This window comes from Delphinus delphis, chromosome 3 (assembly GCF_949987515.2).
Source record: "Delphinus delphis chromosome 3, mDelDel1.2, whole genome shotgun sequence".
Lineage (NCBI taxonomy): Eukaryota > Metazoa > Chordata > Mammalia > Artiodactyla > Delphinidae > Delphinus > Delphinus delphis.
The window spans coordinates 101,706,270-101,718,950 of NC_082685.1; positions in this window are offsets into that span (position 1 = coordinate 101,706,270).

Consider the following 12,681-nt stretch of genomic DNA (forward strand, 5'->3'; position numbering starts at 1 on the left):
CAATCGTAGATTTTAGCTGACAACAGAACGAATCAATGAACTTAAATACAGAATGAAGTGTACCATCACAAATAATAAGAGCATCAGAGGACAGCAGGAAGAGAAAGGAGTAGAAAAAATATTTGAAGAAATAATGACTAAATATTGGACAGATTGAATGAGAAACATTAAACATCCAAGATGCTATATGAACTCCAAGTAGTATATATATAAAGAGATCAATACACAGACAAATCATAGTCAAAATACTGATAGACAAGAACAGAGAGAGATTTTGGAAGCAATTTGAAAAATTACTCATCACGTAGAAGGGAATCTAAGATTAACAGTTGATTTATCATCAGAAATAATGGAGGCAAAGGACAGTGAGAGGGTATATTCAAAGCACTGAACAGAAAACAAACTATGAATCAAGATTTTATGTGCAGAAAGATTATCTTTCAACAATGAAGGCAAAATTTGGATATTTCCAGATGAACAAATTTGTTCAAGAATTAGTTGTTAACAGGCTCACCTTATAAGAAACACTAAAATAAGTTTTTCAGACTGGCAAGTGACACCAGACAGTAATTTAAATCCCCATGAAAAAACAAGTAACGAAATATATTTTGACAGCCATTTCTTTCTTTTTCTCTCATCATTTCAGAGATGGCATTTCATTAACTTGTGGCTGCATTGTTTCTGAAGAGATGGCAGTCATCTTTTTTGTTGATATTGTTCTCCTGTGTGTAAAGTATCTTTATTCTCAGTGTATTTTTAAGAACTTTTTTCTCTAAATTTGATCTTCAGTAATTTGAGTATGATGAAATATAGTTTTATTTGTGCTTATCTTAACATCTGTTCACTGGGCATTTAAAATAACTTAGTTGCTCAATTTTTAAGATTATTCTCCTCTTTTGGGGGGACTCTGGTTACACAAATGCTTTGTTGTCCTACATGTTCTTTTCAAGCTCTTAGATCTTTTTTAAGCATTTTTCTCTATGTGCTTCAATTTGGGTAATTTCTATTAACCTATTTTCAAGTTCACTGAACTTTCTTCTACTATATTCAGTTTGAAATTAAGCCCCATATCCAATAAATTCTCAATTTCAGATTTAAAAACAATTTCCACTCTAGAATGTCAATTTGATCTGTAGAGATTACATTTCTCTACTGAGAAATAGTTTTTTTCCTATTTTGTCTATCTTTTCTTCTAACTTCTTTAACATATTTATAATAATTTTGAAGTCTATAACTCACTAACTCCAGTATCTGATTCATTTGTGGATCTGCTTCTATGTATTTATTTTTCTCTTGCTTTCATGTATTTTCATTTTTGACAGTATGTGTAGGATTGCATATTTAAATGAACCAAGGGACTTGAAGTAAAAATAATTTTCCTCAGAGAGAGCACACCCCTTTCTCTGTCAGGTAGGTAGGGTGTGGAGCTGATTATTTTGATCCAAATGGGAATTTAGATGGGGTGTGTTTGTATTGCAGCTGGAGTTTCAGTTTACCTTTGATTTCAAATGTCTTGAGTAAGATCTATCCTGAGTAATTATAGGCACCCTCTAGGGGGAATTTAGGATTGAAGCACTACAGTATATGGAGACTTCCCTCTGATTTACAGCCCAGCCCAAAGCATCCTATGCTGCCATACTACCAGCAAAATTCTCTTGGGGCAGCACTGCCTGGCCAGAAGAATCAGCTCTGTTTGGGCATGCAATAGATTCCAATCCATCATGCCAGCCCATGCAACTATTAAAAACTGCTGTATTTCTTGCTGTACCAGCAGAGTTCTGCCCATGGCTGGCCCATTTCTTGCCCATTTATTCCCAGACAGGGCTAATGCTCACAGATAGAGAAGTGGCACTGGTATTTGCTCAAAAAAGCCTTCTTTACTCTCTAGAAAAGAAACTAGTTATTTTAGACTTATTTTCTACAAAACTCTCTGAAGTCTTAAATATACACATATTTTATATATATGCGTATGTATATATATGTTTTATATTTTTTAAAATTTGTTCTACTTGCTATGATGGAAATTATGATCACTTGTACTTCCTAAATGGATGCGGAGCACCCCAGTACCTTTGTAATGTTTATTTAATGTCTTAAAAAATAATTGATATACTGTTGTTGTTTTTATTTATTACTAAACGAGTATGTTTTACAAGTTATGGTAGCCTCCGCAATAGCAAATAGAGTGCCTTTGCCATAACAACAGCTATTGTCTGTGGAGTTCTTACCATAGAGCAGGTAATGTTCTAAGTGCTTTACATAGATTACCTAATTTAATCCCCACAGCAATCCTATGAGTTACTATTATTTGCCCTATTATACACACGAGAAAACTGAGCCATGAAGAGTTTAGGTAACCTCTTGAGGCCATGCACCTTATAAATATTGGAATCAGAATCCAAATTCAAGCAGTCTTCCTCAGAGCCCAAGCTCTTAGTCATACTCTAAACATATTTGTTTTATATAATCTTCTAATTATACCATTCTGTACCATACTTTAGTCTCTTTTCATATGCTCTTTATCTGCTAGGAATTACTTCTATTCCTTGTTTACAGAACAAACATCTATCTTTCCTTTAGAATTCAGCTTAGCTAGCACCTCCTTTAGAAACTTTAACCCCTCGGTTAGAGTTAATTACTACTTATCTGTTCTCTTCACACTCTGTACATATACCTACCTTAGCATTTAACCTGTTGTATGTAATGTATTTATAAGATGTGTCTCACCCATTAGTCCATAAAATACTTTAAAATAGGAACTGGGTCTTATCCTTATCTTTCTGTACACACCTAATAATGCTTGACATGTAATGTTCACTGAATATACATTTACAAAATTGATTTCAATCTCTATATGTTCCTAAAATTGGCTCTCAGTAGGAATTTTAAAGGTTAGAAGTCTCTTGGTGTATTGCACTTATCTTTCTCCAAAAGTTAAAACTTAATAGGTCTCAAAATAAATGTTGTCATACATTTTAGAAGATCACCTTGGCTAAAGTTAAAATAGCAAGAAATGTGGTTGTTTAAAACTATAAAATTATTCACTTAATTTTGTCTGTTTTTAATAGTTAAAAACAAAATTCAAGCCTCCTCTTTCAAGTTAAACTACTATTCACTGTTAACTAATAATACCTTTATGTGCCTGACACTTCAGGTGGAATGATTAAATTATGCACCTGTAGAAAGATCTCAGAAAGCAGTGACAGGTATTACAAACCTACTATGTTCCTGGGTACTTAAAAAAGTACTGTTTTTAAAATTTAAGACATTGATTTCAATTCATTGTTTCTCTTGTATATGACATTCTTGTTTTTCTTTTGATTCCCATATGAGGTGTAAATTTTCATTTCCTTAACTTTGCTTTGCTTTTTATTGAATTTATACCATAGGACATTGTACTGTTCAGCTTTATTAGATAGTTACTTTAAGCAAGGAAATAGAAGAATACATCATTTCTCTTGCTTAAATGGAAGAGGCTTTAAAAGGACATTTTCTTTAAAAAGAAACAGAGCCAGTCAACAGGGGGCTGCACACAGAGAGATTAAGTCAGAGCATGAAGTCCTTAAAGCCACTCTTTCCATGCTTTGCATGTAGAATTTGCTGCATTGGTTAAATATATTTACTCCACTGATTTTTAGAGCTGAAGTCCTCTAACAGAAATTTGGGGTGAGCAACCCCGAATAACTCCTCATTTAGCTGTTGTAAAATTGTTTATGCCTGCAACCCTCTTGGATTCTTTTCATGTCCTACTATGGAATGTATATAGCACCCAACTATAAGAACTTCTGAGACTGCTGGTCCTTAGAAGGAAGAAACAGAGGAGTTAGCTTTGACCCTTTGGGGTCTATAATTTGTAATTCAATGAATGACTTCCATGGCATTCTTTGATATTACTTTCTACTCTCTATTTCTTTCTAATCTAGATTCTTTGTTGTTGTTTTTTAAAATGTCTAAGAAGGAAAAACAAAAGCATGTGAGTATTATCTTCCTAAAACTGCCAGATGTGCTTTTTTTTATGGAACAGAAAAGAGATGGGGAACAATGATCTGAAAAGCATTTCCTTGAATGAAGGTGTCCAGGATGGGAGGGAATACTTTTCACATGTCTTGGGCAATACTGTCACTCTTGTTCACAAGGGGGATTGTAGTGTTTTATGCTAAGACAACTTATTTCGTCTTCTAAAAGGAATTGTTGCCTCAAGGAGACTGTCTTGTGCCTTAGATGTTAGTGTAACAGGCACGGATTTGGCTGATGATGCATTTCCTATGCCAGTCAATGCCTCTCTCCAGGGGAAGCAGGAACGCCTGTTGTTCTAATGGTTTGCCTTTGAGTTTGAATCTGAAAATCATCCCCCCCTCCCAAATCATGTCCAAAATCAGTGTATCATAATTGATTCTTCTCTTACAGTCAGGCTTTATAGATAGAATATGGGACAAAGTAATTTTGTTTTCTCTTTTATCGCTGGTCATAACTACCTATACTCCATGGTAAGTTTTGGTTCTCACTCAGCACATAATTAAAAATAAAAAAGAGAAGGCAGAGTCCAATTTCTCCTCATTCCCAAATAAAATCTCTTTATACATGTCTGAACATTATATATAAAGGAGAAATGATAATAAAATTATGTGAATATGAGACTGTATTTATATGCACATACCCCTAAGTTTATATATTTATAGATTTATTTATTTGTTTAATAAAAAAATCACTACTTATTATTTGGTGATTAAATTTGGGCTTAAAATTATCTTACAAACTGTATGAACATGGGCAGACCTATTAACCTCCATGAGACTTAATTTTTCATATAAAAATGGAGATACTAATACTTGTCTGAGGTGGTTGCAATAAGGAGCAACTGATATAATATATAAAATAATTGGCATAATTTCTGTCATATTATCAGAGCCCCCAATGTGGTAGTTATTATACTTACCCTGTTACTCCTATTACTTCCTAGTCGCGAGACTAAGCTGCTCAGTGATATAGAATAAAAACAAAATTTCTTTTCTCAAAAGCTCCAAAGTCTACTGAGGAAAACTTAAAAGTGCATCAAAGCCCAAAATATAGTATGATAAGTGCTATTAAAAATATTAAACAAGTTCAAGTTCAAAAAAGTGGAGCAAAGTAAGAACCTGGTGGGCAATGGTTGGCAGTAGAACTGCCAATATCTTTACTAACTTAATTGAAACTAGTTACTAGTCGGGGGATTTTGTCCTTGCTATTAATTATTTTTAATTTATTGACTATTTTTTATTTAATTTACTTGTTTTTGTTTCTTTTTAGAGTTTATATATTTTTGTAAAACTAAGCACACGGAGTTGTTCTGCCTTTGGACTTGAATATCAAAAGCTAGAGGATAGGGCTTCCCTGGTGGCGCAGTGGTTGAGAGTCCGCCTGCCAACGCAGGGGATACGGGTTCGTGCCCCGGTCCGGAAAGATCCCACATGCTGTGGAGCGGCTGGGCCCGTGAGCCGTGGCCGCTGGGCCTGCGTGTCCGGAGCCTGTGCTCCGCAGTGGGAGAGGCCACAGCAGTGAGGGGCCCGCGTACCACACACACACACACAAAAACACTAGAGGATACCACTGACCTCATAAATGTCTTATCCTGGAATTAGAAGGAATCTCTTAGCATAAGTAATGTGTGTTGGGACCCAGGCATTCGTGTGGACTTTTTGTAGAGTGAATATTAATCAGCTTTGTCAAAATGAATTCAGATGTTTAGAGATCATAAATATTTTCCTATCATACCTATGTTATTGAGGCAATTTTCCCAACTTCAAAGTTTAACATATAATAGTTTAAGACTGAAGAAGATGCTATAAGACACAGTGGAGCAATTTTCAGAAGACTCTAAACTTCTAAGATATAGGAGTGAATGTAATCTGGACCACAATAAAATTTATTAACCCTAAATGTTGTTGGAGCCTGGGTCAGCAGCTGGAGTTAGAAAAAGGATGCAGCACACATACTTACTTTCTCCATTACTTTCGTGTGTCTGACAAAGCTTAAAATGTGTATGTTTCTCAGGATGTCACTCTTTTACACTTTCTGAGAATTAGAAGATAGTATGAGACTTTAGCTTATGTAAAGAGAAAGGAGATCTAGTATTTTTCATCATCAAGCACACGTGAGAGTAACTGGGAATAGATAGGAAATGAAATACTTACAAATGGACATAAATAATGATGAATCAAAGAAAAATACAAAAAAATTAAGCATGGATAAGAAATAGAAATACTTAGGAATCAAAAATTGAGATAGAAGAAAACAAGCTTGAATACATGAAATAAAGAAAACTAGACATCAGTGTAATCTTTTTAAAGAAACAAAGCAAAGACTGAGCTGAAATAGTCTTATAGTTCCCTTCCTTGTTTTTCTCTCTTAGTTTCTAGACAAGAAGAATCTCCACTGTTTTGCTCCTTGCTTCTGTTTTTCATAGCTAGGGTAACTGGGGGATAGAAAGATCAAAATCACCCAAGGTGAAGCATCCACAAGAGGCTGAGCCAGGACTTTGATCCAGATATACCTGACTCTGTCAAACCACCTGTCCCCTCTGAGTGTCTTTTTACAAAATATGGGGAAATGTAGCAAATTAAATATACAGATGTAAAATGTTTCATATCTCAAGTCTTTGTACTATAACCTCCTCTTTAATCTGTCTTGCACTAAATATTCGTCTCACTTAACTGGTTTCCTCTGATGCTGGAGTTCACTTAAGGTTCAATTTTAGGAAGTTGGATTTTTAATAAGATTCCTTTAAATGGTTTCCATATTTAGCCAATCTTGCAGTTCTCAACAGTACATGGAAGAGCAAACAGGGAGCTTAAGAAAAACTTAGCTTCTTTAGCTCCTAGATGAAACCAAAATTTGGGCTCTCTGACTCCTAAGATGTGGAAGCAGTGTTGGCAGTCTAACTTTATCAGTAGCCTAATATAACACTCTTCATAAAGGACTTCTTCATCTTTCTTTTGGTAGTAATGTTTCTTAGATTTCCAAGAGTTGTCCTTTCCCTCTGAGTGGTTTCAGCTTGACAGATAGCTTGTTTCTGAAGTGCATTAATTTTGATCCTGTGCTGCTACTGCATATTAATTTATACATATGAAAAAAGATGTCAAATATGGAAGAATTCATTTATGACCCTGTTTTAAAAAGACAAACAAATCTGGGTGTAGTTTTTAAAACTGTGCAAAGCTTAGCCATTTTTATAGTACATGTGTAATGCCATCCCTCGTTTTTCTTTAATGATACTCCAACAAAATTAAGGATTAATTTTTCTTTGGATTGTTAATTGAATTCTGTGAGGCAGTCAGTACCGAGCCCTGTAACTCCTGATGGTGTGGAGAGGAAGGTGGGCAGGGGGAGGAAGGTGGGCAGGAGGCAGAAGGATGGCAGGAAACATTTTATGCTTTGTGCAACTTTTATGAAAAATATTCTCTTTACTTACTGCATATTTTACTGTTATTATCATTTGGTGGGCCTTAGGCACAGGCCACACACATCATCCGGCTAAAGAGGATTCTGCAGCCTGTCTGTGTGTCATTATGGTGTTTGTTTCATAACAACTGCCTATGAATCTTTATTAAAATTCAAACGGGCTGTGACTTTGAGCCAACAATGGGGCCCATATACACTAAGAGAGCACAGTCTGTCCCTGAGAAGGCTCTGGCAGGATCAGAGTAGGGTGTATCCAAACCCAGGCACTCTGCAAAGAATCTCAGATCCAGAGACTCTGAAAGAGATAGGAAGAGACCATTAAAATGTATTTCTCCCAAATAAGATATGTGGTATTTAGTTCACTCACGGAGTGAGAAAGGATAGACCCCCCCCCGCCCCGAGCTAACAACCTAGTTGAGAGCGACTTGCAACCACCTCCCTTGCTGACTGACCTAGGGGAATTAATGTTGAAATGTCAGGGGCTTTTCTAAAGAAAGATTTCTAAAAGCACAAAGGCAACAACACAGCATTTTCAGTAGGTACATTATGAAATCATAGAGTTTCAATGGTGGTGTAATAATCTTTATAATTGCATCTATTCTTTCATGTATTGAGATACAACCTGGGTTTATGAAACAAAATCTCCATTAAAAATCCAGGAAATATCAAGTGTGAAGTTCACAGATTTAATCTCTAAATTAAATACTTATTATTTTTACAAGTATTTTTTTTCTGGATTAAAATACTCCTATAAAACTACTATGAAAACATGGACATAGAACTGGTTGTGAGAAAAAATTACATAGTTGTAGAATAAAGATTAAATAAAGGTTAAAAGGACTATATTTAGTATTTAATGACTATATAGTCCATTAATTAAAATATAATATATTTATTAGAAATGTGGGAGAATGTAGATACCGAATGGAAAAACAATTATTTCTAATGATCATATTGGAGTGATAGCATTAGTATTATTCCACTGGACCTTTTGGGTTTATATGGTTAGATAAAGCATACTTTGTGTAAGGAAGTAAATATAATAGCAATACAGAGGAAGTTAAATTAAATCTTCATTATTCTGTATTTGAATTAAAAATATCAATATGAACTTATGGAAGTATTATATTTTAAATATGGTATTATTTAATCTGTTTATATATTATATCTCTTGCTACTACTAAAAAGGCCTAAGAATAATAACACATTCAGTGACATCTCTCATGCCCGGATTGTGAACTGGTAATATGATTTTTTACTAAGAAATCAAAGTGACTTGAAGAAATGGATGGATGATTCCATGTCTCTGGTAGGAGTTTTGCAAGATGAGTTTGGATCATCTTTCATACTAGAAAGAATGAAAACTATCAAAGACTACTAGTCATATCAAAGAAACACAGGAGCTAACTTGAAGAACCTTCCACTTACCAATGATAAGACAATTTAACTCTATTAGAATATTAATTGCAATAGATTGAAGTACATAAGGTGTATTTGAATACATGAATTCAATAATAATATTTTAAAACTACTAATTGGTTACTTCAAAAGATGACCAGAAACGATTATCTTGAAAACAGGTAAATAGAGAAGAAGAATCAAATGTGTCCTTTCAAATAGTGGATAAGGAGAAGTATTTCTTTATAAGATGTATTCCAATTAATAAATCGAAAAATGATAGGTTAGCATATCACCATTTTTCAAGCCTCCATGAATTCATATATCTATGCATTGAGTATCAGTGGATGCTAATGTCACAGGAAGGGAGACAAACATTACATGCCTCCTGGTGTAAGTATACAGGACTCCTTAGAGGCTTGTCATAGAGACCAAACTTGAGTCCCACGAAGCCTCTATATCCAGCATCCAATTTACAGGAAACACAGAGAGTAGAGGCACATGCTTAACTATCCCATGAGCATGTAATCAGCAAGATCCAAACTGTGTAAAACTCAACAGGTCAAATGGCCTGGGCCTTTAGCAGAGAAATCTAAGGAAATAATGAGTTGAAGGAGAAAACTGTAGATGAAAAGAAACTTTAAAATTCTATTAAAAATTTAAGAATGGCTAAGACTGAAACTGTATTTCTGGGGAGCTAACATTTGTAAAATTCTGTACGTAATTCTAATGTGAGATGAATTTGGCAACTATAGGGTTAGAGACTGGTAAACCAGTTGGAGGTGAGGTCACTTGACTGCACCATGCTATGAAAGTATGTTGGCATTAGAAAACCAGGGACACAGAAGAAAAAGGTAAGATGTGTGCTGGAGCATTTTAGCATTAAGATGGAAGCATATGTTGACAAGGCATCAGACTTTAATAGGAGAAGTGGGAGATTTAACAACCACCCTAAGAAAGCTAAAGAGATAATTAAGATCCTGCCAGGCTAAACAGCCAGAGATGTTTTGATGCTGAACCATTCTGAAGGTTGGAGATAAGCTGTGTGGACAGACTTGAGTATAAGTGATTTGGGAATGACATTAAATATTCTTAAGGTTAAGTATTAGTGGAAATGTTCTAAAATTTTACTTTAATCTTTATTTCTTTCTAAAATTGCTTTATTTAGTAATTAAAAGCAGTATGGTGTGGTATAAGGAGCTGTATGAAAGATGGATCTGGGTTCAGATCTTGATAACACTATTTCTTAACTTTGTGACTTCGCTGAACTCAGCTCCTAAGTCTCAATTTTATTGTATGTAAAATGGACATAATAAGCCATACCTTAGAGAATTATGAAGAATAAATATTACTAATGTGAAAGCACCTACCCGTATTTGTTGGTTTTTAAACGTGTGTTTTTTAATATTTAATTTTGGTAAAACTTTAAAAAGAAAGAAAAATGTAATTAACAGATACAGTGTATCTACACTTCACATTTAGAAATCTTAGCATCGTGCATTAAAGAAAAAGTAGCAGCTGCATCCCTTTCTACTTTTTCTTTACTCAGGGTACAAATACAAACTTGTTTCATATTATCCTGATGCATTTATAACAATTTTATTGATGTATGACTCATCATCATATGATTTATCTATTTAAGGTATACAATTTAGTGTTTTTTAGTCTCTTCACAAGATATACGTCCATCATTACAACCTAATTTTGAAACATGTTTGGCCCCGGGAAAGAAACCTGTGTCCCGTAGTGGACAATCTCCATTCCTCCCTAACATCACCAGCCCTAGGCCACCAAGAATCTATTTTCTGCCTCCATAGATTTGCCTATTCTGGATATTTTATGTAAATGAAATCATACACATGTGGTCTTTTGTGATTGGCTACATGCATTTAGTGTAATGTTTTAAAATGTTCACCCATGTTGTAGTGTGTATCAGTACTTTGTTCCTTTTTGTTGACAAGTAATACTGTACTGTAGAGATATACCACATTTTATTTATCCATTTATCACTTGATGGACATTTGGGTCATTTTCACTTTTTGCCTATTATGAGCAATGCTGTTATGAACATATATATACATGTTTTTTAGAGATATGTTTTTTATTTCTCTAGTGTATATTCTTGGGAATGGAACTGTGGCATCATATTATAACTCTATGTTTATTATTTAGAGGAATTCTTGTTTTCCAAAGTGGCTGCACCATTTTTCATTCCCACCAGCAGTGTATGAGGGGTCCAATATCTCTAAATCCTGATGAGATATCTAGTCTAGTTCCTTCTCTGGTTAATTCATTGAAAATATTGACTAGTATTCTACTGCATGAATAAAACATGGCTTAATCATTATGTATTTTTCTTCCTGTATACGGCCTTCCAGTTGATTTTCTGAACACATTGGCTGCTCTCTCATTCTTAACAACCATTAGAACATTTGATGTTAAGTATTGTCAGATAACATCTCCTCCAAAAAATAGAGGAATTTATAATGTCCAGACACTATTACTCAATACAAACAGTACCCTAGAAACATATGTTTAGTAATCATAATTTATACAGTAATGCCTTACTTCTATGGACATAAAAAGTATTTATTTTCATTCTGTAGGTTGAGGCAGAGTCATAGTAATTAAGCTTAATGATTACATAGTATGTTTCTGAAGTTACAAAAGTAGGAAGAAGAAAAATATTTGGAAATTAAAACTGAGGATAATTCATAAATAAAAGTCACAAGTAGACAGTTGAGTCAACTGCCCATCCCCCCAAATTCCTCTGTAAAGTGAACCTTGGGTAAAAAAGGTGGTTGAGGACACTGAGGAATGATGCTGAATACTACAAGGTGTCAAAGACCTTGACCTGCTAGACACTGATTTAAAAGGGGGCACATCCACCTCCATCAGATGTTCTGTGTCAGAAAGTCACTATTCATGCTTCAAAGGGCAGCAGACATTCTATTCACAGAGAATGCTCTGACTCTGAGAAGGCTCTACTTTTGACCTAGAGAAAGAGAGGAATAGAAAGAGAGCTCTAATAAGACACTTTCAGATTTTATTATTTTTTACCTTCTGAATTTCTTTCCATCTTTACAAAGCTTTGTCAGATTGGTCATCGGTACAGTAAATGTCTCTTTTCCATGAGTGAATTTATTCACTCATCACTTAGCACATAACCAGAACTCTTATATGCTTACCCATGTTTCAGGCTCTGGATACTTGTTTACTCCCAATGATTTATACTCTTGCTACTCTTTGGCTTTTTATTTCTTTTATTTCAATTTTCATTACTCTTGACAGATCAGTCATTTAAAAAAATTCAATTTTGTGTCTTTTCTTTTCAGAAATATTCAGTAATTCCATTTCTTACTACAGCTTGACCTCTGAAGCCAGGTGTCTGGGATGTGCTTCAAAATAATTTGGGCTTGGGGAGAAATGGGTGGATATCAATATACAGTCCATTTATGGTGGCTTATTAGACCATCTTTCTATTTTTTAAAATAGATTTGGATTTTTCTGTAAAAAAATTAAAACAATGAGTTGATTTTAATAAACCCTGCTGTAACTAGAATAATTTTTTTTTTTAACGATATAGGATTAGTAGAATTAAGGTGTGGAAAATGACAATAGAGTGAAAATGTGAAAAAGTGAGTTTGGAGCAAAAATGCAAAATGTCCTACTCCATTCTCTAGTAGGTCTGTGTCTTTATTCCTATCTTACCCCTAGGTTCTTCATGAGCTTTTTTTTTTTTTTTCCTTAGATTCCATATATATGTGTTAGCATACAGTATTTGTTTTTCTCTTTCTGACTTAACTGCACTCTGTATGACAGACTCTAGGTCCATCCACCTCACTA